Raw genomic sequence first — 24,256 nt, 5'->3', positions numbered from 1 at the left:
GCTAGAATTAAGGCTATTCAAGTGGAAAGAAGAAAATTGAGAGATGCTGAGGGTTAGAAATACTCAGATTTGGCAATTGATTTGAATGGAATCATCTAGGTAGAGATGATTGAGGCAGCTAGGTGATGCAGTAGGTAGAATGCTGGGCCTAGAGACAGAAAGATCTAAGTGTAAATCCAGCTTCAGACACTTAATAGCTGTGTGACATTGGGCAGGTTATTTATTGCCTCATTTTCCCCATCTCATAAAATGGGGATAATAATGGCACCTACCTCTCAAGCTAAATGTACAATCAACTGAAGTAATATTTGTAAAGGCCTCAGCACAGTGCCCTGCCCATCGTAGGTGCTATATAAATGCTAGGGGTTTTGTTGTTATTGTAAATAATAATAATGACTCCATGGGAGCTCAGGAAATCATCGGGTGAAACTGTACAGAGAGAATCAAAAAAGGGTTTTAATACAGCCTTGGGCTACACTCATAGGTAGACGGTAGCGGTGTTGCATCATAAAATGGAGAATGATCCAGCAAAGGAGACTAAGAAGAAGTGTTCAGACAGGTAGGAGGAGAGCCAAGACTGAACAGTATTAAGACAACCCAGAGAGGAGAAGGTAGATATCCAGTAGAAGAGGGTGGTCATTAGTGTCAAATGTTACAGAGAAGTCAAGAAGGATGAAGGTTGAGAAAAGGCCACTAGTTGTGGCAAGGAAGGGATTATTGATAACGTTGAAGAGTCAGTTTTAGTTGAGTGTCATCCAGGCTAAGGAGGCTGGTCAGTGGTCCTCTACCACCTAACACGACAGTTGGAAAGTTTGGAAGGGGTCGGGTAAATTTGGTGGGAGGTGTGTGGGAGGTAATGTAATTACTCCTCATGCATTTCTGTTCATCCTGTGCTACTTCACTATGTTCTTCACTGGAAAATGAAAGAGGTGGCGTGGGAAGGGGATTATTCACTGCAGCAGTTACTACAGTAGCTAAGAGGTCACTACTGTATAATGGAGGGACAGGGTATGGGAATGATGGGCATCAGCATGGAATTTGCCTATGCTGCTGAGTCCAATTAGGTTGTAACTTCTCTGGGGTTGAAGATGTTACAAGCACTGAAGGCCAGATTTAAGAGGGGGAGGAAGTAGATTCTCTTCACCTGAGAACAGGGATAGACATTCCCAGGTTGCCTTCCCAACGGCTTAGTAGAGCTCTTCTTCAGATTGGGTCCCATAAGGGTTTAGCCCCCTACTCTCTTTTCTTCCCACTCCCCTTTTTTATCTTTAAAGGTCTGGATCACTTCTTATGGGGAGATTAATGCCTCTGGAGCTGACTGAGGCTGCTTACAACCCCTAGACATCTTTTAACTGGGTAATTACTAAATCTCTTGAATGATTCTAAGCTATCCAAGCTCTCTTGCAAAATACTCGGCTTCCTGGAGTTGCTAAAGGCAGGCTATCTGCTCTTTCAGAACTAACAATCTGGGACTTGCTCCCCATGTTCCCCATGTTCCCTTTGGTTTACAGTCTCTTCTAAATTGTCAACACATCCACCCATCACAGCAGGGGGGCTTCTTCTAAATCTCCCAAAATTCTGAAGTTGAGTACCATCAACTGACAAGCATTTATTAAACTTCTCGTGTGTGTTAGGCATAGTGCAAGGTGCTGGGGATACAAATAAAAAAAAAAAAACAACTTTTTCTCAATGAGCTGAGATTTTATCAGGAAAGACACATAGAATGATGTATCAAGAACTATAAGAACTTATCTAGTTGGAACACTGACTACTCTGACCCCATCGTCTGAAGACTGGGTATGTTACATTTCACCCCATCCCTGGGGTTCTTTGATACCCTCAAGGCTGTTTGATATGTCTAGGCTCTGCCCTTGGCTCCAGCCCTCACCAGTGGTATTCCCCTAATTGTTCCTCTACTCTCCAGTTCTATTTAACCACTATCATCAAAGTAATATTTGCTTCAACGGTATAATAAATCTAAAAACATACTGTCACACAGTGGGAGGGGGAGGCATAATTCCCCCCGTACCATCTCATATTCTGGGGAAGGCAAGGGAATAACTTAGTCCCAAGCTCCACGTCCAAAACCCTTCCTTGGGCTCAAATCCCAGGTATCCTCTTGGCTTCTCTGCTGAGCTGGCTGGCTGCAATATTCTGCCTGGAATCCTAGCTCTGAGGTCCAAACGGTTTCCTGTCCTGACAAACTAAACAGAACCCAGGTTTATTTCTCAGTGCCATGGACCCGGAAGAGACAGGGGAAGAAATAAGCCCTTTCTCATTTATTGGTTCAGTTCATGGTGTCCTACTGTCTTCATCCTGGTACTTTGTTTCTATTGCAATGGCGTGTATAAAATTGTGAGGGTTTTGACAAGTCAACAACTTCCACATCCTCCAAGATCGCTTTTGTCTCCTAAATGCTAGATGCCACATCAGTTAAGAGATTGCTCAGGCAGTTGTCAAAAACATAGTCTTTGATTTGGGGTATGATGTCTCTGGAGTCTCCCCTATTTTACAATCTATTTTCTTTTACATAATTAATTTTCCATGGTGCTGCTGGCCTAGGGGTACTTCCGGATCTTAATTCTATGTAAACAACTGGGCTTAGAGGGGTTCACAGCAGGGCCTGGCTGTTAGCCCAGTACAACAGGAGAAAGCCAGCAAGTGTTCCACAAATATGACAGTGTCCTCTGCTCTGCTCCAGTATCTTCACATAATTTTGCAAAGAGCCTTTCTTTTAATGGATCATCTTAAATAAAATCGATTACTCTTATAACAGTTTGAAAACCTATGTTCCTCTTTAGTCATATTTCTCATTACAAGATTGTTTTGCTTTCTGTGTGTCCAAAATGTACAACTGTACTATTTTTAAGTAATGTTTTTAGACGTGTGATTTGTCCTGAAATTGTCTGAGCTCTTATTAAGAGAGTCAAATACAGGGTCAAATACAGTTCTCCCATCTGACATCATTTTAAAAAATCTGTCATTTATATTAAAGTTTTCTCTTGGTATGGTATTGCCATAGATTATACAAACATTATAGTGTAATGGAAAAAAAATGGGTTGATATCCTCCAATGCTCTCCAAATGTAACTGACAAATGTATGTTTAAGTGGAGCTTACAGATAAAGTGGGATGTGAACACCTCACACAATGTCACACTTAAGAACTCTCACTCTTAGGTATGTGAGACACTCCACTTCTCTAGCATTTGGCTCACTTGTTCAACCTGCTGTCACACTAGCATATCTGAAATTCCCAGAGATACCACCACCACACAGTTACATTCAAATTTTCGTAGGGTCCTAAAGGCAATCCTGTTAGGGGAAATTAATAGCCATTACTTACTACTCTATTTCTTGAGCCTCTGTCAAAATTTTTTTTCTATTTGCACAACCATCCATAACAGTGGCAGTGTTAAACTGGCTTGCAACCTTTGACAATTTAAATATTTTCCCTTTGTAGAAATAACAACAACACATATTCTGCCTTTTTCATGAACTGTTCGTTATGAAACGGGTCTCAAAGAGACAGTATTTTGAAAGTACCTCAGAGGACATGTAGTTTTACCCTTTCATTACACATGAGGAAACTGAGGCATAGAGGACTTAAGTAACTTGTCCAAAGTCTTCCTGACCCTAATCCCAGTATGCTGTCCATTATACCATACTGTACTCAATAGGTTTGCATTTTAAGTATGTCAGCAGTTTCTTTAACTACTTGTAGTAGAAAATATAAAGATTTTAATTTCTTAATTGATTATAAAGTCATCAGACACAATTTTCTTTCCTATCACGTTAATCTACACATGGAACCATTCAAAGCTGTTTTGTGTAGGATTCACTAAGCATCAGTTTGACTGTGTCAATGGTTACAAGTAATAACCAACATTGCTCCCAAGGAATGAGACTTTTTTATACTTAGCACTTCTATAGGAAGCCTTATGTGATGTGAGGAATCCTTTCGATGTCACTGAGGTGGCTTTTGAAAATGTTTGTTTTACTTGTTAAAAGCATCTAATTTTCTATGGAAAAATTCTCTTCCTATCTTAATCTACACATACACTTTATGTTTCTGTATTTCCCCACTTAAATGGTCTCTGTTTGCTTTGTACCTGTTTTAGCTATTTCAGTGGTCTTTTTCAAGTTGGTTATGTATTTGTCTATCACAAAGAGCTATTATTTCTCCTTAAGAACAATTATAGGCAATAATTTAATTGTTGAAAATTCCAAATGATTAAATATATTCTCATTCTTGATTTATTTCCCATTTTTAAACTTAGTGTTGTTTTTTTTTTTTGAGACCAGGTTATCGTATTGTACTTATAAAAATGAGCGATGATGTAGATATTGTGGTACTTCAAACTTCCACACAAAGAGGGCTTGATTTTTGAATTTATATCCCTCACATTCAAGGACAGCAAACAGTTCATTTGTCATGAGCATATGCTGACAGATTTTGATAGTGACAGATTGTGTCTCCTCCCCTTGCTCATATTTGACCTTGTTTGCAAATACCATATTAAATAATCACTGCACTGCATTCACTGTCAGAACAAATTCCCAGTGTTAATCTCATTTTTGTTGTCTTTGATTTGAGCTTTGTTTTCATTGAAAACAATGCACGTATTTATGTGGGAGCTGTACTAAGAAATATTCAACAGTTCTAGCCATTGCTGCCTGCTTCTCAGTATCTTGCATCCTCTCCTCCCCACCACCACTTTGCCCCAGCCTAAAAAAGGAGGCACACTGCACAGTTTGGAGAACTACCTTAGGTACTAACAGCTACCTTCAAAGTCCTGCTGCTCGTTTGTGTGTTAGTTTTACATCTAACATCTAAGCAGCTGAGATTGATTTAGGTGTGGACAGCTAAACGAACCTGGTAGATCCACAATTGCAAACAGTAGTGGCAAAATGTCTTTGAAAAGCATTGCGACAAATTTATTCCTGGTTAGTAAGTAATCATCCCTTAATAAATCTATAAGTTTTGAGATTTTATGCTTAGATTTTTTTTCTTTAAGCAGGGCACTCTAGTATATTATTGCATGAAACTGGTTTCAGTTAACAACCATGAGAATCTATAATCTTAATGTTATTAACTTTACCATTATTTTGTTAATTTATACTTCTAAATGAGGGACCTTGTTAAAATGTTTTTGGTGAAATTTTCCTTAGTTTACATTTTGAGTCATTTGTTGAAAGTAAAATTTAATGGTAATAATAGTATTTACATAATTCCTTTTCATACATATTCTTAAATATAGAGATGTGGTAGAACAGTGGAAAAGAACCCTGACTATAGTCAAAGGACATGAGTTTAAATCTTAACTCTGATGATTATTATGTATGCGAGCTTAGTCAAATCACGTAATCTCAGTGGACCTCAGTTTCCTCATTGTAAAATGAAGGAATTATATTACATGGCTTCTGAAGTCCCTTCCAGCTTGAGATCTATGATCGTATAATTTATTTGTACTCATCAAGACAGAACCTCTCCTGATGCACTCCATGACCAAATGATAGAAAGTAGAGATTGAGAAGAGATGAATGAAACAGAAGTAGACATTATCTTCTTTTTTAAATATATATATTTTTATTATGAACTTGACAATCATCAAAAGAAAATGAACACTTCAAAATGCAAAGGGTAGAAAAAGAGGATTGTATACGAATCTCCCATGTGTAGCTTAGGCTCTTTTTTAAAGTGTACATCAATTTTAACTAGATGTTACCAGGACTATCTTTCATTTCTGTTTCCCCTTCTGAACTTGTTTTTGTTCTCTTCTTTATATATTTGTGTGTTTCATTGGTACCTTTTTTTTGCATTTCTATCTGTATCCCCAATTTCCCCCAGAGGGTTATAAGCCCTCTCTTATAACAGAAGGGATAATCAAGAAAAATACATTTATGTTGTATCTGAAACTGTCTTCAGTTTAATCCTCCAGTTGCTTCACCTCTCTTCCAACCTGTGAGCAACATGGTTCATTATCTGTCTTCTGAGTTAGTCATTGCATTGATCAGAGTTCTTAAGTCTTTCAAAGTTGTAATCAGTATATAAATTATTGTCCTGGTTTTGCTTACTTTACTCTGTCTCAATTCATGCAAGTTTTCAAAGGTTTCTGTGAATCTGGGCCCTTTCATAATTTTTATGGCACAATTATATTCTGTTATGTTCATCCTCATATGTTCAGCCATCCTCCAATTGATGGGCATTCACTTTGCTTCCATTTCTTTACTAAAACAAAAAGAGTGCTGCTGTAGGTATTTATATACATGCTAGTTATTTTCCATTTGCCTTTGATCTCTTTGGAATAGAGGTATCTCTAGGTCAAAGGATTTGTACAGATCAGTGACTCTTTGGTTATAATTCCAAATTGTCTTCCAGAACATCTGTATTACTCTACAGGTCTGCCAGTAGTACATCATTGTGCCTGTCTCCCATTATCCTGCCAACAACTGTCTTTTCCCTTGTCATCTCTGCCAATCTAATACGTATAAAATAAAAAAATCAGTTGTTTTAATAGTGATTTATAGCATTTTTTCATATGATTGTTGATACCTTGCATATCTTTTAAGAATTCAGCTTTCAGAACTTAGCTATTGGGCACTAACTTTTGTTTATATATGTATTTATCAATTCCATTTATATATGTATATCTTGGTTATTAGACCCATATCAGAGAAATTTTGTTGAAAAGTGTCGTTTTCCCAATTTACTGTTTTCTAATTCTGATTTGATTTATCTTGTTTATGTAAAAGCTTTTAAATTTTATATAATCAAAATTATCTATTTTATCTTTTGTAATATTCTCTATTTCTCCTGCTTGTAGTAGCAAAAATGTATGTACTCTGCTTTTCTAATTTGTTTATTTGACCTTTACATATTAGGCATGTATCCATTTGGAGATTACTGTGCTATATACTGTTGGAGATTTTGGATGACAAGTTTATCAGTTAATATTACAAGGCCAAAAAGAGAAGGGAAAACATTTTTCAATTAACGTTACATGTTCAAGCTATGACGTACCTGAAAGAAGAGAGAGAAATATTTTCATCTATGATCAACCTGTGACTTGATCATTTGTTCAGTTGACCTTGATTATAGCTTCAAAAACACTTGGCCTTAGCCAAAAGGCCAAGTACTGTTTGAAATTTTGGTGTAAGCCTAGTTTCTCTAGACTGCTTTCCAGAAATTACACTCTCTTTAAATGTTATCAAATGAATTCTAAAAATAGGAACCACATACCTATCATTTTAAAATTTTAATTTGCTTTAATTAACAAAAATATGCTTTCCCCACCTCTTCCCCCTACCATTGGAAAAAAATAGAAAAACAAAATCCTTGGAAGAAAGATGCATAATCAAACAAAATTTTTAAAAATTTCCTGAATTAACTTTTCCTGAAAATATATGTCTCTTTCTACCCTTTTAGTGCATCACCTTTCTTTCTGGTTATGTAGCGTGCCTCATCATTGGTCCTCTGGAAAATGGGATTGATCTCTGTTTTAGTGAGAGTTATTGAGTCTTTCTGAGGCTCAATTGTCAGGTCCAATTAATGTATTTATCTATTTATAATGTATTTATCTATTTATAATGTATTTAGTAATGGACATAATGTGTTGATATCATCTCATCTCATCTACAATGCCCTTGATTGAAAGCTTCCTTTTCAGAAATGTACTTAATGTAAAAGTAATATAAAAAGTCTTATCATCCTTGCTATTACATAGTGGTGATTATACATCTTTTATCCCCAGTATCATTATTTCAAAAATGAAATTCCATTTTTCTATTATTATTTCAGATTCTACTGATTCTAGATAGTAAGAAGAATTATATCCATATATCTGGAATGTGACATCAAGTTATTTGAAAACATTGGATCATTTGGTGAGTAAAGAAATAAACCTGTAAAATTATGTGTTTTGGTTTGTTTAGAAATCAGCTGTTAACTTTCTCAATATCTCAATCATTATTTGACCAAATAATCAGCAAATATTTAGGTGTTCCTTTGTTGTTGTTCAGTCGTTTTCAGTTGTGGCCGATTCTTCATGACCCCATTTGGGCTTTTCTTGGCAAAGATACTGGAATGGTTTGTCATTTTCTTCTCCAGATCATTTTACAGATGAGGAAACTAAGGCAAAAAGGGTTAAGTGACTTGTCCAGGGTCACAGGGCTAATAAGTACGTGAGGATTGTTCTAGACATACTTATATATGCTATATAATTGAAGAAATGATATTATTAGCTCTTATTTACATTTCTTATATGAAAAGTAACAGGTGGGTCTACCTTTGAGTCAAAAAAGTATTCATTGGATACTTGAAAAGAGATGTATATGTCACACTCATACCCACACATGCACATACATGGATATAACATGTATACACATGCACATGTGGACACACATATACACACACACCTCACTTGTTGTAAGATATAACAAAGTCGTTTTACAGGAAAACAATGTGAACTATCTTCTCTGTGGCATTGCCAAGGTACCAGTGCTCTTGAGTCCAGAGAAGTGGTTCCTTGGACAGCCCTTGGCATTATCCATTTGTCCTTTATCTAGAGTAAATTCACCTTTGCACTAGTAAAGTTGTTAAGGACATATGCTGCAAAAGTCAGTGACTACCAGCTGAATGGTTTTACTAGGCTGTTATTAACTTCTTAATGTTCTCTTGGAGACAACACTCAAGTAATCTCTCTAAATATTGCATTTTACTCATCTGTTAACACTGTGTATGTAGAACATTAGTAGAACATTCTTGGTGGGGCAACATCAGTCAGTCATCTGAATTTCTGGTATTAGGTGCTGTTCTCTGAATGAGTGTGTAAGGTGTACTTTGGCCAAACTGTATGGAAGTGAGAACACATAGCAGTGCTGGCCCCACAAAAGAGATACAAAAATGCATCTTCTTCCCTTCTTTGCAGAAGCCAGGTACTGTGGGTATGGAGCACTGAATATACTATCAGACTTGGAGTATATGTAGTTAATTTTGATGAATTGCTTTTCTTTCTCTTTTTAATTTTTTACATGGAATCATTCTCTGGAGAGTGGAGAAATAAATACATACATACAGGTACACACATATATATATATGTATATATATGCACAGGTATACATGTATACATAATATATTCAATTAAAATGTTTAAAATTAACAAAAAAAAATCTATTTTCTCACCCTCTCACTTCCTCCATTCAAAAAAAATAAAAAAAAGAAACAAAACCCTCCAAACATGCTTAGTCAAGCAAAATGAAGCAAATCCCTACATTGGCCATGTCCAAAAAACGTTTCAAAAATCTGCACTTTGAATCCACTTTTCTGGCAGGAGGTGGGTACCATAGTTCATCCTGGATCCTCTGGAAGTATGGTTAGTTATTGTATTCCTCAATGTTCTTAAGTCTTCCAGAGTTTAAAGGACTAAAGATGAATCATACGAACAATCTCCTTCCAGACAGGTGACAAACTTAAACTCTAGAAAGAAACATGTATATTTGGACATAGATGGTATAGAATTTGTTCTACTAGACTGTGTTTAACATCAGGGTGTTGTTTCGTTATTTTTGTCTTTTATTGTTCTGTTGGGCAGGATTGGGGGAGTGGGAGGGAGAGATCATCAACACTTTTAAAAACAAGCTAGTAAAATGAAAACTTTCAGAGTTAGCTGTCATCTCTAAACAATGTTGTTGTTATTGTATCAATTGTTTTCCTGGCTCTGCTCACTTCGTTCTACGTCCATTTATATGAGTTTTCCTAGGTTTCTCAGAAAACCATCATCTTTATCGTTTCTTACAACAAAATGTTATTCATATACTATTCATATACCATAATTTGTTAAGCCATTTCCCAGTTCATAGGTACCTCCTCAGTTTCCAGTTCTTTGCCACTACAAAGAACAGCTATAAATATTTTTGTACACATGGCTCCTTTTCCTCTTTCCCTGATCTTTTTGAGATATGCATCTAGTAGTGACATCACTGGGCCAAAGGGGATGAACAATTTAATAATGTTGAGGGCATAGTTCCAAACTGCTTTTCAAAATGGCTAGACCAGTTCGCAGCCTTACCAACAGGGCATCAATACTCTGTTTTCCCTTAGCCAACATTTGTCATGTTCCTCTTTTGTCAACTGTACCAATCTTAGGTATAACCTAAGAGTTGTTTCACTTTGTATTTTTCTTATTATTAGTGGAGATAGCCAAATGGCACAGTGTATAGAGTGCTAAACCTGGAATTAAGGAGATTTGAATTCAAATTCAGCTTTAGACACTTACTAGCTGTGTGACGCTGGGCAAATCATTTAACCCTGTTTGCCTCAGTTTCCTCATCTGTAAAATGAAAGAAATGGCAAATTTCTCCAGTACCTTTGCTGAGAAACTCCTGAAAGTGTTCACAAAGAGTCAAACATGAATGACAATTACTGAAAAACAAGAACAGCAACAATTATTAGTGATTTGGAACTTTTTTCCTGTGGCTATGAGTATTTTGGATTTCTTCCAGTGAAAACTACTTCTTCATATCCTTTGACATTATTCAGTTGAGGAATGGCTCTTATTCTTACATATTTTAATCCCTTGCTTATATAGCTTGGAAAAGAGACCTTTATCAGAGAAACTTGCCACAGATTTTTCCCCCCAGTTACATGCTTCTCTTCTAATTTTAGCTGCATTAGTGTTTTGTTTGTGCAGAAACTTTAATTTTACATAATCTAAATTGTCCTTTTTATCTTCTGTGATCCTCTCTATCTTTTAGTTATGAACTCTTCCCGTATCCATAGATCTATAAGGTAATTTCTTCCCTATCCTCCTAATTTATTTATGATGTCACCCTTCATATTTCGGTCAGGTTCCTACTTGGAGCTAACATTGGTAAACAATGTGAAATGTTGGTCTGTACCCAATTTTTACCAGCCTGCTTTCCACTTTTTCCAGTAGTTTTTGTTGATAGTGAGTCCTTATCCCAATAGCTGGTCTTTGAGTTTATTAAACATTAGGTTACTGTGCTCTTTTGCTTCTGAATATGATATTCCTAATCTTTTTCACTGATCAACCTCTCTTTCTTAACCATTACTAGGTTGTCTTGATGACCACTGTTTTTGCTGTATAGTTTGAGGTCTAGTATTACTAAGACACCTTCCTTCCCACTTTTTTTCATTACTTCCCTTGTGATTCTTGAAATTCTATTGCTTCAGATGAACTTTGTCACTTTTTCTAACTATGAAGTAATTCTTTGGTAATTTGATTGGTATGACACTGAGGAATATATTTTGAAGTACACCTAATATAAAACTTGAAAGGTACTGTTGATTTTTTAAAATAAATTGTAGTAACAGAAGATCTGATAAGCTGGAGAGCAATGGAAAAAAATTTACCCACCCAATATAGTGAAGTTTACAGTCTTGTTGGGAACACTTATAAAATAAGTCTTATAAATATGATAATACTTATAAAATGATACTTGATAGCAACAAGACTCTATAGAAATTACTGATGAATTGTATTTTTCAGACTCTTTGTTTCACAGGTTAGAGAACAGTGAAAGCAGGAGAAATTTCACTAGCTTCTCCTTGACTTTCTTTACAGAGCCCCCTTTTAGAACTATTCAGTGATGTGTAAGTGCTTCCCATTTCATCCCAACATTAGCTGGCAGGTTAGGACCAGATGAGATAGCCTCACAGCTCACATCTTAGTCAAGTTGAGAGAAAAAAGGTGAAAATACAGAGGGGGGTGTGTGTGACAAGATGATGTCAAAACAGCATGGTTGGAAGAGTCATTGTAATTCTGTATGGAGAGTCTTCTGTATGGATCAGGGAGCAGGTTCCTATCCAGGCAAAGCAATTATCTCAGTGAGTGATGGAGGAAACTGCTTGGAATGGTAAAGAAAGTGCTGAGTCCAGAATTTTCTGGTTGTTTGTTGAGTGTTCTGAATGAAGTAGACTTACTGCATAATAATACTGAAAGCAAACTGGATTAGTGCTACTCAGCAAATAAGAACGGACCCCTTGACTTTTTTTTTTTTTGGACTCTGTAAAGAAACCAACACAGAAAGGATATGCAACAAAGATATAGTGGCACTTGGATATTCTGGACACACTGCTCTTGATAAGGAAATATGCTTGGTCATCTTGGCAGAATATAACGACTAATGGTCTGCAGAAATCTACAAAGTTGGCAATGTGGGTGAGACTTTTTGTGCCTTTAGGTGACCATGAAGCTGTGTCAAGGGAGGCAGGAGCCAATCAAGTCCCAGGGACAGCTTTGTGGACTTTTAGAGAATTCTAACCCTATTTTAAAAATGGGAAACATTGGTTCTACAACAGTGATGATGATGTTGGACCCTCATTAAAATGAACTCCATCATCCTTGACATATACTGGGTGGGGGGAGGGAAGTAGATGAGTTTACCTTTTCCCTAACTTTGTAGAAACAATTTCATCTCCCTGTATCATTAGAAAGCATATGGACTATTTGTGCCCACCCTATGAGAAAGTGTTCTGAGCTCATACTGGTCTGATTAGCCACAGTCGAATACCCTAAGCCTTGACTCCAACAAAGTGATGTCATTTTGGTCCTCTTGGAGAATGAAGGACAACAACCAATCAAAACTCATAGTACTTTTCAATAATTCCTCCTTAGTCCCTCAAACTCATTCTAGAAAGGAGGTGTCCAAATCCTTTGGGAAGGGATTAAAAGTAGCACAAATAAGACTTGCCAGTTATTAGGCTAGAAACCTTCAAGCTCAGGTGACTTCATGTAGGAAATGAAATAAAGAAAGGCCACAGAATCAACCAGGACTAATTCTAAATATCGATCCTTATCAGGTAAATCTTCTTGGATGCTGGATCCAAGAAATCATTGGAGGGCTAGGGAGCCCTCCTCCTTCTGAGGGTAGTACTGTCTTATCAAAGATATGGCTTCTTGGAGGCAAAAGTTGTTTGTCCTTCATTCTCAAAGAGGACCATGACATAAGGAAGGTGATGCCATGACTTACAAGTAAATTGGATTTAATAGGGCATTGGACATAGAGTCAAGAAGACCTGGGTTCATATTATGCCTCATACATTTTGTGTCTCCCTTTGTGATTGTGGGCAATTTTATCAACTGTAAAGCACTGAATTAGATTTGTTGGTTCCTAAAGTTCTTTCTAGCTCTAGAATCTATGATGCAATGATTCCATGCTTCAAAAACCATACTTAAAGCTCTTTGGGGGAAAGAATAGTGCCACCTTTCACCCATGGAGCATGGTGGAAAGGACACAGTGCCTCCTCTCTACATACTCAGCGTACCCATTTGTATGGATAGCATTATTTGTCTTGACTGTTGAAGCTGCTCTAATCTTACACAAATATTTCAACCTGATTTACTCAGGTCTGCTGGGAAACACCAATAGCTAAAGTTAGGTGCAGTTCAGGTAGGAGTCTGACCAAAAGTTTGTATTCAATTCCCCTGAAGCAGGTGGATTATAAAGAATCAAAAAGGCAGGGGTACTAAGGGAAGGGACATAAATCCAGTTGACTAAATCCATATCTTTCTAAAATTTTACCATCTTCCTTATTGTTCCTCACTAGGAAACCTGCTGCAGAGTGAATTCTGCTTAAGGGCGCTTCTGGGCCCTCCTGGCTTTGCAGTGATTATCAGTAGTAACTGTTGCTGTTTCCTTCCTAGCCTGATATCTTTCTTTTTCTTGGCCTCATTCAAGGGGCCATGCCCTGGCTACTGCTTAAACAGTCTTATTCAATGAATGGGCATTACCTCACCCTAAGGGAGTACCTGCAAAGACCTTGGTCTAAAGGGCCTCAGGTCTCCCAGTGCATCCTGGGTCATCTCCAGTCATCCTGATGAATATCTGGTCACTGGATTCACATGGCTATGGAGGAGAAGGCTGGTGACCTACACAGCCCTCACTCACTCAAAACAATGTCAAGTGCAAGTCATATCATCATTTCTCTGATGGCATGGTATCCTTTGGCAACGAAGGACGAATACAATGCAGATTTCTTTTTTTGCTATTTAAATAGAGAAAAAGAAAACTAACTGGATCGGATGACTACAAGAATAAATCCTCTGTAAACAGTCCAAGCAGATGGAACTTTGTAACTGAAAAAAAAAACTGTGTGATGCCCATAATTAAACCGTGCTCTTATTAAATAGCCTTTGTTCTAATGACTCATTAACTTGCTGTTTAATTTTCTCCTCAAATCTGCCAAGTTCATTGGTGGTGAAAGCCCACCCAACTTCACATTCCCCCATGGAGGAAACCATTCCCAGGGAGATAGTATCCCAGGAAGTAGTAATAGGATAGGTCTGTCTTCTTTCTACCATTGGTGAGCCAAGTGTTTATCTTCACTACTGTATTTTTTTCCCCTTTGTACCCTAATCACAAAATTTTAATACATCTCCAGTGAAACCTCTTGATCAGAAATCATGCTCGTCATTTGTATCCTTTTAATTCCCATTAGCATATCCATTTAGCATATCCATTTAATCCCGTTAGCATTTTCCTTTTCAACCATGCTGTTACTAGGTGCATAAACTGATCTTCTGCCTTCAATACATGGTACTTAAAAATGAAAAGCACATTTATCTCTGCTTCTAATTGCTCAACACACAGTTTATTTTCATTTACATTACACATTTTATTTTCCTTTTGTTGAGTGTTCATCTTTTCTAGGAGTAGTCAACCTCATAATACTTCTGCTTTCCATGTCAAGTTCATTAGGTATAATTAGGGATAATTCTTTAGAATCAGTGGGGACTTCATCCTTATCCCATTGAGAGTATTCTTCCCACATACCTTAAATTGCTGTTGCCATAGGATACCAGGCTTCTGTATCAGCCCATCCAATCTCATGAATCTCCCTTTCTTCTTCACCACTCTTCCCACACTTTAACAAAACTATTAGCCACAGCATCATTCCAACACTTCCTCCTGAGTAAGGCCAAATATACTAAGCCTAATTTAGGATGACCAGTCTAGTAATTCAGGTCCAGGATTGGAATGCAGTGAGATACTCATGGACCATAAGAGACAATAAAAATTACTTTACTAATGACAAAGGATAAAAAGAATATAATTTACAAGATTAAAAAAAGATGTTTATTCAAATAAAATGCCACTCCCTTCCACTTTCACATTCAACATAGTAATCAGCAATGTTTGATCAGAAGGTCTCCTGTGCAGGAACTCCACTAACACATTCCCAGTCCCATCTCATCATAGGCTAAAACTTTTGTGCTTCCTGGGCAAGGGAACCAAACCATTCTTCTGAGCTCTAACTCCCATGCCCAACCAAATCTCAAGGGTGATGATCCTGCTTTCATTACAGGAAGCCAAATCAGCTGGAAAATCAATAACTGCCATTTTGAATGACCAAACACACAATCAGGATCCTGAAGTCTGACTAGGACTCACAGACTTCAGCATATATATTGATGTTCTCTCTCAGTTCTTTATCTTGCTCATGTCATGTGACCTCCTCCATTCCACCTTAGCTACACACAGAGATGGTCATGCTGCTGATATTGCCATCACCCTCAATGACTTCACTTCTATCTTTATGAACTCTGAAATTCTCTTATCATATCCTGTTGCCATTCAACCTCTCTTTCTGCCTTGCGACCCCAAATCCTGTTCTTTGTATTCACCATGACTTCTGATCCCTTGATCTCTCAGCTCAGTTCTTTCCCAGGCTATCGTCCCTGCACCAGCTATACTTGTCTTCTGTTCCCATCTTGACCCCTTAGCAAACCAGTTCAACTGTGGTCCTCTTGAGCCCATTTCCCTTTATCTTAACACTCTCTTCACCTGCCAAGTCTCCTACAATATCCTACTCATATGCTTTTGAACAAAGCCAGAGAAAATCACATAACTGTTCTGTTCCACAATAAATTTGTGTCAACTGTGCTTTCACTGCAACAAGACAATACTTTTTCACCTTACTAATTGACTCACTATCCTACTCACTACAGAAGTTTTTACAACCCTTCTCATCCCTCCTCAAACCTCTCATAGATGCCTCTCCTCACACCCTCTCAGTTAAGTATCTTGCCTCATATTTCACTGAAAAAAAATGAGGCCATTCACTGAGAGCTCTCTTTTCTCCCCTCTCTCCTCATCTTAGATCCTCAGATGTCTTCCCCACTATTTTCTCCTTCACTCTTGTCTCACATGAAAAGGGGGCCCTTTTCCTTCCCAAGGCAAACCCCTCTACATGCACAAGTGATCCTCTTCCATCCCATCCTCTTCTCTAGCAGACTGCCCTTTTCATCATCTCCACTCTCGCCAAACTTCAGTTTCTTCCTGTTTTTGAGTCATTTGTCTACTATCTATAAACATGCCCCCATCCTCCTTCATCCTCAAAAAACCATTACTTGATCGATTCATTTTTAATAGCTTTAAGCTTTTATTTTTCCTTGCTAAACTCCTTGAGAAAGCCATGCACATTTGGTACTTCTGCATTCTTTCCTCTCACTCTTTATCTCTATGCGGCACGGCTTCTGACCTTATCCTTCAACTGAAACTAGTCTCCAGGGTTACTAATGAGCTCTTAATTGCCCAGTCTAATGATCTTTTCTCAATCTTTATCCCTCTTCACTTCTCTACTGCCTTTGATACTATCAGTCACCTCTTTCTTCTTGGTATTCTCTTCTCTCTGTAACATTGTACTCTCCTGGTTCTCTCCTTCCTGTCTGACTACTTATTTACTACTTCCTCAGCATCCTTTCCTGGACCTTCATCCAGGTCATATTAACTGGGTATTCTCCAGCATTCCATCCTGGGTCTTCTCCCTCTGTGCTATTTTGTTTGGTGAGCTCATTAGTTTCCATGGATTTAAATGTCATCTCAATGCTGCTGATTCTCAAATCTGCTTATCCAGCTTTAATCTATCTCCTGACCTCTATCTAGCATTGTACCTCCTTCCAGCTTTGCCTATTAGATATTTCAAACCGGATATTCTTTATACATCTTAGCAAGCTAGAGGAATCAGCTTGTGCCCCAGAAGTCAAACTGCCACCTTGACCACCATTTTTCCTCTCATTCTGGTGCAGACAACCTAGTACTCTGAACCCAGAGCTTTGTGAATAGCAGTGCCTCCCTCTAAGCCAACAATACCAGACCTGCATCAAACCTAGCCCCATTTAGCAACCATTGTGAGAAAAAATCATTGTGGAAGAGTCAGACTTCCTTACTACTACCAGTAGTAACTGCTGATCAACTGCTAGAGGACAAGCAAACCAGCCTAGCTTAAGCAGCAAGATATGCCAAGAGAGAGACAAGGGGCACCTTGTACAACTCAAGTTAAACTGACACAACCACTTTGACCTCCATCTCCCTTCAGACCCTTGATGGAGCCAGTCCATGACTCAAGAGTCTTGGGAATGACAGTGCTTCCTACACTGTGCCTGTAGCCGTCATCCTGGGAAGCAACTCCTATGGAGAGACATTCTGGTACCTGCTCCTGCAAGTGTTATAGCCACAGCTATTGAAGACAAGAAAGTTTTTGCCATGTAACCCTTTGGCACTGTCATATGATTCAAGATTAGAAACTGATATGATTTTATTAGTGGAAATGGCATTAAAGAAGAGGCATTACTTTCTGCTTTGCCACTGAACCTTAAGGATCAGGGGATCTTTCCACCTGACCTGCCCCTGAAACATTTTTCAGGTCTTAATTTCTCCATTAGAATGTGAGCTCTTTGAAATAACGGACTGTCTTTTTTGTTTTTATAAATAACACCTACAACAATGCTTTGTACATAGTAAGCTCTTAATAAATGCTTTTTAATTCATTCATGTCTACTACTGATCTCATCTTTCCTGCAAGTCTTCCTCTCTTCCTCACTTTATTATTATCATCCATGGCATTACCATCCTCTCAGTCACCCAGGTTCACTACCTAGTTGTCATCCTCAGTTCCTCCCTTGTCCTCAATTCACATACCCAGTCTCTTACCATATCCAGTTAATTCTGTCTTTGCAGGATATGCTGTCTCTTCCTGACACTGACTTTGCAGTGCAGGCTTTCATCACATTATGCCTGGAATATTAGAATAATCTTGTCTCAAGTCTCCCTACTCCAATCTACATAGCTGTCAAATTTATTTTCCTAACGTGCAGGTCTGACCATGTCATTCCAATATTCAATAAATTCCAGTGGCTTACCTCTAGGATCAACTATAAAATCCTCTGGCACAGCTATCTACTAAACTTGATGGTTTAGTTAATTGAAAATAGCATTGTATGAATAGTTCTACATGATTTGGGGAAATTTTATGTATTCAGACTTTTTTAGAAAAATGAAGGCAAAGAATTGTCAACTTCAGATGAACAAAGTTTAAAGATTCCTTAACCTTTTATTTAGAAAGATCAGTTTATTTCTATATTTAAAAGTGATTTTGTATCATATTTGCACAAATAAGGCTGTATCAAAATATAGAATGAAAGTTATTTTAGAGACTCTGAAAACTAATTCAAGGGGAATTAGCATTTTCTTGAGCACTGTGTTTAGTTAATATAGATACATAGTTAGATTCATTAACCATTTACTCATTAAGACAAACATGCAGGAAGAATCATTTATGTAATACCACCACAAAGAGTTGCTAAGTTGATTATATAAAAACACAGCTAAGAATTTAGTGTTAATTTTTTTTAATTATAGAAGAAAATTTTAGTGACCTTGAGGCTTAAATAATTTGACTTTAGAAAGAACCTTTCTTGTACACATGCTTTTTCCTTAGTCATTACCCTCCATTCTGGGATGGGTTTCTTTTAAATCTAAAAGAGAAGAACAGAGACCACAGGTACCTAAAGCATGGCCTCGGTAGAGCTACTCCAGACCTTTCCTCAAAAAAGTACTGTTCTGTGCTCAGTTGTGGCTAGTGTTGGAGCAGATTCACCTGTTCTTTCTCTGCTTTGGGGAAGTTATAAAGTATAAGCCTAAAATATCTCTCAAAGAGACATATAACATATATAATAAAGTATAAGCAAAAATATCCCAAATTTTGCTAGAGAATACCTACCAGCATCAATATATTCTAGTAATCCTTCCTGGGCACGTTGTCACTCATTTGATTCCCTCTCATCTGGGTTTAACCCCCAAGGGTATACATGAATCAGTTCAGTAACAAATGACCACATGGTCTTAGAGAAATAGGTTTCTTTTAAGCATGTAGCAAAAAAAAAGAAAGAAAGCCGACCAACTCTTAATGAACTAGGATTGGTAAATAAGATTCAACTCTTACCAGAGCAGAATTTCTGAACCTTTTTGTGTGTGTCATAGATCCCTTCAGCAGTCTAGTGAAGCCCTTTCTCAGGATAGTGCTTTTAAACAATTGAAGGAAATGTTAAATTTTAGTTACGTTAGTGAAAACAAAGCTGCGTTTGGGTTTTTTTTTTCCATCCAAATTCATGGACCCTCTGAAATTGTGAATCTGAGGGTGAGAACCTCTGTCCTAGGGTAACAGCAGGAAAGTGAAAGGAAGGTGCAGAGAATGAAGCGTAGGATGACCATATTCTAACGCCATAGCATCATCTACATAACACTTTCCATTGCTCTGGCTTAAACTCGCCTCTACTTACATAGTCCCAATTTTGAAATAACAGCATCCTCCTCTCCTTTCTTTGCATACCATAGTGGCTAAAGCTACGTGAGCAGTCCCTACCATTTCATACCATTTCCCCTGATTTCTCATTCTAGTTTTGTAGTAGTCCTGAAGATTTTCCCTGAAATATTGTTGATACCCCCCTGAGCATGCTCACATACTCTAACCTCTCTTGAGATTTTGTTCTCTCCTTCCTTCATAGGAATTGCAGAAGTCCTGTCTGCCTCATCATATCATTCACAGTCTCATGGTCATAAGGTGCTTAAGTAAGTGGACAATGGAGAACTAATATCAACCAGCAGACATTGATCTCGATTGTTTTACCAAAAAAAGGAAGAAAAAAAGAAATCTAACAATTTTCCACAAAGATGTAAAATGATCAAAAAATTCTATAATCTTTATGTCACTGGGAAAGATCTAATTAAGAATTATTAGACTCCATACCTCATACTATGGCTCCAAAACAGAAAAGTATTTTCTTAATTACTTTAAATAATCTAGACTGATTATTTACAAAAAGTATTGATAAAGCTATTCTTGTGTTAACTCTCTTCGTCCTGGAATTAGAGAACCTGTATAAAATTATTAATATTCCTATCCCTGTTGAATCCTCATAATTGCATAGGAAATGTGGCTAATTTCTAATTAGAAGTTGAATCTTATCAACAAACAACAGTTGCACAACATATATTTATGTGATGGAGTTGCTAATCGGAAAATCAAAATTGGTGAAGTTTAGGCAATCTTTGTTTACCACTCAGTGTGCCTTAAGTGAATGGCCCTATGCATGTAGAAACTCATTTTCCCTCCCTGCTGCCAGTGGTCATGGGATTGCTTTTTTTCAAACTTTAGGCTCCTCATTACTTTTTACCAAGCTGATGTTCCTGGAATGACTTATACACTGGAGTAAAAAAAAAATCCCATGCCTGCTGAACTACATTTATTGTTACAGTCCCACAAGGTACCATTATGAAACACTTATGTTGCCAGTTTTGTAGAACCCCTTCTGCTAGAATTCTGCCTAATACAATCCCTTTTGTAATTGTTTAGTCATTCAGTTACGTCTGACTATTTGTGACCCAGTTTGGGATTTTCCTGGTAAAGTGTAGCGTAAACCTGTAGTGGTTTGACTTTTCCTCCTCCAGCTCATTTTATGGGTGAGGAAACTGAGCCAGTCTGGGTTAAGCGACTTACGCAGTCTCACACCACTAATAATATCTGAAGCTGGATATGAACTGAGGTTTTCCTGACTCCAGGCCCAGCACTCTATCCACTGTACCACCTTTGAATCCCCAGTTTCCTTTGAAGTACAGTTCCGTCCTTCAGGGTGCCTTTCCTGATTACCCAGTTGTTAGTACTTTCACTGAACCCTATTTTGGTTTTAGTCAGTATATATATTTTTATGTACTTATCTATGTACATGTTGTTCCTCCCAATGGAATATAAGTTACTCAAGGGACTGCTTTCATTTTTGTTTTTGTATTCCTGGGGCCTAAAGTAATATTTGATACATAATAGGTGCTCGATAAATACTTATTGAATTGAAATCTTAATTGAAGTCATCTCCCTAGAATTCTCTGCTTTCTACTGAGATGAAGGATCTTTCAGTTGCTTGCTGCTACATTAGTGAGAGGAGGAAAGGAGACCCCATCAATGAATATATAATAAGAGGTGGGGAAAGGGCAAACTAGGATTCATTTCTAGAAAGAGGGGCTGGACAAATGTGTTCCTGATGGTATGAGTTCCCCTATTTATTTATTTATTTTTAGAACTGTATTTATATTTTTTAATTATTTATTTTTAGTTTTCCACATTCAATTCCATAAACTTTTGCATTTTAAATTTTTTCCTCCTCCTTCCCTTCCCCTTTCCTTAAGATGGCCAGCAATCTGATATAGGCTGTACATATATATTCATATTAAATACATTTTCATACTAGTGAAGTTCCTCTTTTTAATTGGAACTCATTTCTCCCCTAGAAAAAATGGGAAACTGTATGGCTTTTGGTACCATGGTTCAGTGACCTCATCAACATGGGTATTCTGTTCAGTGGTACAGTTTGAAGTTCATCTTATGCCTGTGCATTCTGACATGAGTTCAACTATATTTTGAACTAGCATGTCTAATTTCTTTGGGGAAACTTGTTTGTTCCAAAAACACAAACTTTTATAATACTTCCTATTTGTAAATCTTGATTCTGTATAGTTGAAGGTAGGTTTTATCTTTGTATCTCCCCAGCACTTAGCATTGCACATTTCACATAGTAAAGTTGTAAGGAATGTTTGTTTGTAGAGTATAATTAAGTGGTATAGACAGTAAATAAAATGATGGAGTAGAGTAGCGGAGGTGAGGATTTATGGAGGAGGGTCATTTTGATTTATATGTGTAGAAAGGGAGAAGATGTTCACTTTTAGCTTTGCCAAGGTTTGTATATCTGTTAACTCAGCGACTCATACCAGTACTGTAGGTTGGATATTATTACTATCACCATTTTACAGATGAAGAAACCACTAGCATGTATTAGAGTCTGGATTTCAATCGATCTTCCTGACTCCAGGTTATAAAGTCTATCTACTGCATAGGATCAGAGATTTAGAGCTAGAAGGAACCACAGAGGCCATTTAATCAAACCACTTCTTTGGTTGTTCAGTCATGTCAGACTCTCTATGCCCCCATTTTGAGATTTGCTTGTCCAGGATCCTAAAGTGGTTTGCCATTTCCTTCTTCAGCTCACGTTACAGGTGAGGAAACTGATGCAAACAGGGTTAAGTGACTTGCCAAGGGTCACACAGTTAAATGTCTGGGGCTGGATTTGAATTCATGAAGATGAGTCTTCCTCACTCCAAGCCTAGTGCTTTATCCATTGTATCACCTAGCTGCCCTCTAAAAGGGAGATAAAGGGAGCTCACATTCTAATGTAGGTTGTTACTTTGTCATCTTCAGTCATGTTCTGTCTTTGTGATCTCATTTGGGGTTTTCTTGACAGAGATACTTGAGTGGTTTGCCATTTTCTTCTCCAGTCATTTTACAGATGAGAAACTGAGGCCAACAGGGCAAAATGACTTGCCCAGGGTTGTACAGCTAGTAAGTATCTGAGGCCATATTTGAACTCAGGAAGATGAGTCTTCCTCCCTCCAGCCCTGGCACTAGAGGAAATGGAAGCCCAGAAAGATTAAATGACTTGTTAAAAGTCCCACAAATTATAAATGGGTAGAACACAGATCCTTTTACTTCAAGCATATTTTGCATTATATGATGCAGTTGGAAAGGATGTAATTTGAGTATTATATTTTCACTTCTGCTAATCTGGGCAATTTATATTTTTGTAAATATTCATCCATTTCACTTACACTGTTCAGATTTATTGGAATACAGTTGGGCAAAATAGCTGCCAATTCTTGCTTCAATTTCATCTTCATTGTTAGTGAATTTACCTTTTAATTTTTTGTACTGGTAAATTAGTTTTCTTTTTTAAATCAAATTGACCATTTTTTTCAATTTCATTATTGTTAGGGGTTTTTTTTTTTCATAAAACCAGCTGTTAGATTTATTTATTAGTTCAGTGATTTTCTTACTTTCAATTTGAACAAACGCGCAGCCAAGTTTATAAGGTAGGAATTGAAGGTGACAGTGAATAAGCTAGCCTAGCTAGAATGGAGTATTGTTTTGTGGATTACTGGAAATCATTGACTCTGGTTTCATGTAGAGAGGCAATTAGATTCTAATCCTAGTCCTGTCATAGTCTCATAAAATGATCTTCAGCCACTTTCATTATCTGTAAAATGTGGATACCTGCTCTTTCTACCTGACTTGGTTGTTACCAACATCAGATAAAGTAGTGAAGGTGATAGCACCTTAAATAGCAAAGTATTGTTATTATAAGCAATATAAATATAAACAAGTCCCTCCCAGAGGAGGAACTAACTCTGTTACCTTCATTATCAGCCTCTCTCAATCAGTTAAACCAAGGTCTTGAATGCTGACTTATATTTTAATAAACCTAACTGCTTTTGTTTTTATATCTACGAGGTAGGTGGCAGATATCATAAGTATTATAATATTTTATCAGAATGGAAAATGAAGCTCAGAGGAATTAAATTGTTTGCCTGCAAACAGTGAAGTAAGCAAAAACTGGGAAAAAGGAAAAGTAGCAAAAGGCCCAGATAATTATAAAATTAATAATTTTGCCTCAGAAAAAACAAGTGCTTTTTGGTTCACAGTTTTTGAATTACATGCCTTATTCACACAATGGCTGGAATAACTTCTATTTATGTGATTATATGAATCATGTCTCATATTTGGAAGATTTTTAAAGATTACTTAGTCTAAATTTTCTCCTATCCTTCAGTTAATCTTTGGACTAATCAGCATGCCTGGGATGGACATTGTCCCCAAGGTGTGTTATATACTGCCCATGAACTTAACCTAGCCAGTCTCTGCCTGGAAATGACACAGGAATCTTTATGAAGTATTTTATTATTGTTAAAACTAGCTTGACTAGAAACCATCTTTGGAAATTGGATTGGAGACCATTCCTTTCTAGGTCTCTTCTGTCCCTGAATTGATCGTCTTAATGATATTGCTAATTATGAATCTACATGGGAGACAGACAGCATTATGTAGTGGAAATTCCTGTTGGACGTGGAGGCAG

General features: G+C 37.3%; 1 protein-coding gene across 11 annotated transcripts in view; it reads left to right on the top strand.

The window, feature by feature from the left end:
• Positions 1–24,256, top strand: part of SEMA4D (semaphorin 4D) — a 203,552-nt gene that overhangs the window by 55,660 nt on the left and 123,636 nt on the right. For all 11 annotated transcript variants that reach the window (XM_072597418.1, XM_072597413.1, XM_072597408.1 and 8 more), the window contains exon 2: positions 7,801–7,886. The gene's annotated coding sequence lies outside the window, so the exon portion shown is untranslated. The remainder of the gene's footprint in view (positions 1–7,800; positions 7,887–24,256) is intronic.

Source organism: Notamacropus eugenii, chromosome 3, assembly GCF_028372415.1.
Source record: "Notamacropus eugenii isolate mMacEug1 chromosome 3, mMacEug1.pri_v2, whole genome shotgun sequence".
Classification (NCBI taxonomy): domain Eukaryota; kingdom Metazoa; phylum Chordata; class Mammalia; order Diprotodontia; family Macropodidae; genus Notamacropus; species Notamacropus eugenii.
Note: the sequence above shows the minus strand (reverse complement) of the source record. Positions and strands in the feature narration are given on the sequence as shown.